This window comes from Alligator sinensis, unplaced genomic scaffold (assembly GCF_000455745.1).
Source record: "Alligator sinensis unplaced genomic scaffold, ASM45574v1 scaffold253_1, whole genome shotgun sequence".
Taxonomy (NCBI): Eukaryota; Metazoa; Chordata; order Crocodylia; family Alligatoridae; genus Alligator; species Alligator sinensis.
This window is the reverse complement of record NW_005842147.1, coordinates 1,824,174-1,825,825: the sequence shown is the minus strand read 5'-3', so window position 1 is coordinate 1,825,825 and position 1,652 is coordinate 1,824,174. Positions and strand designations below refer to the sequence as shown.

Below are 1,652 nucleotides of genomic sequence, written 5' to 3'. Positions count from 1 at the left end.
GGGGGTGGGGGAGCACTGCAGGTAGGAGAGGCCACCAGAGCCAGGCTTAGAGCACCCCTACCCACCCAGAGCAGCCTGTGCAGGGGGAGACTGGCCTGGGAGGAAAAGGCCCAGCTCAGTCTCTGATCCCCAGTTGAGGACTTTCCAGGATGGGGCAAGGAGCAGAACCACAAGGGCTGGCACTTCTCAGTGCCACAAAGCAGTGGATGGGACAGCTGCAGCTGGACTCATGTCCTGGTGCTGGGACAGGACTCATGTCCTGGTGCTGCAGCTGGGGGGGAGCTAGTGGGGGCAGGCAGGGGCTGTGGGTCAGGAGAGAGGAGTAAGGGCAGGGGCAGGGCACTGGCATATCAGTGCTGCTCAGTGCCGCACATCCTGGTGAGTGAAGGGAATAGGGGCAGCTCTGATTTTTCTATGACAAAACCCCCAAAAGTAAATGCTAAAATATATAGATATTTAGAATCCATTTTATTATGATGATAGAGGTACTGGTAGACTTCCAAATTGCTTTAAACTTGTAAATAGAGCAATAAAACATTGTCCAACTGATCTCTCTATAGATAGTGGTGTTTCATTTTAACAGCAGAAGAACACTATTTTGGGTATTTTAATGAGAGAATTTGGGTTTCTTATCAGAAATGTGCAATTTTTAAACAGGGAACACCAGGATCTCTGCTGGTGAGACAAAGTGGTGAGACCTGGGCAGAGGAGCTGTCCAGGGCCAGCACTGGGGACCCAGCTGGAGGGCAAATGAGGTGGCTGACCTTTTGGCATTTTGGGGCCAAGAGGACATGCTTTGACAGTTTAAAGTGGGCCACTGCAAGGAGCATACTTCCTGGGAGATAGCTGCCTAGATGGCAGAGCGGGGGCACCCCATCCAGGTCTGGCAGGCATTCAGCCATGGGGTCACAGGTCCAAGGGGATGGATACTGTCACAGATGGCAGCAAGTCACAGCTAGGCAGCAGCCCCCACTGCCAGGCTGCTGCAGTGGGTAGAAGGTGCAGGGACCACTCCAGGTTAGGGCTGTGTCAGCAGTCCAGCTGGCACAGGGGGTAGTGTCCCCAGATACCAACTGGCTGGGCAAGTAGCTCTGAGCTGCTCGCCAGGGCAGGTTTTTATATTGCTGGGGCCAGCACAGGTCCTGGCTCCAGCCTCTAGATCCTTCTGGCTGCAGATCCAGAAGGAGCTGGGCAGGGTCAGTTTGCCCCAAGTGGCACAACTTGCCCCACAACAAAATGCATGTTCAGATATGTGCGCTGTGGCAAAAATCACCAGCACAAATTTGTGCCGTCCTATTTGAGCTGCTGCAAGCGCATGTGCATGTATGTGTGGATGCACCTAATGGAGTTATTCTGAATTTATACCAAGTCACATAGAACTGAATTTGGCCCATAGTCTTTTTTCCTACTTGCATTTTTACATTAAGGACATCTGTATGGCAACAGGATTTTTTTTCCTCAGGGCAAGTTCTGCCTTACCTACAGGTTGTGTAGCTGCGTTTAATTACATATGAGCTGAATTTGGCCCATGAAGTCATAATCCTCTCTTTGTTGCATCATAACCATATCCACAGCAAACAAATGTAATATTGCAAAGAGGATTACTACTTTGAATGAGGAATTAGCAGTAGGAATTGATAATCTCCAAATAA

The 1,652-nt window shown here is 50.2% G+C and overlaps 1 protein-coding gene across 12 annotated transcripts in view; it reads right to left on the bottom strand.

Annotated features, from left to right (window-relative positions):
- The window catches only part of PHACTR1 (phosphatase and actin regulator 1), a 471,624-nt gene that overhangs the window by 43,454 nt on the left and 426,518 nt on the right, over window positions 1-1,652 (bottom strand). The gene's annotated exons all lie outside the window — the stretch shown is intronic.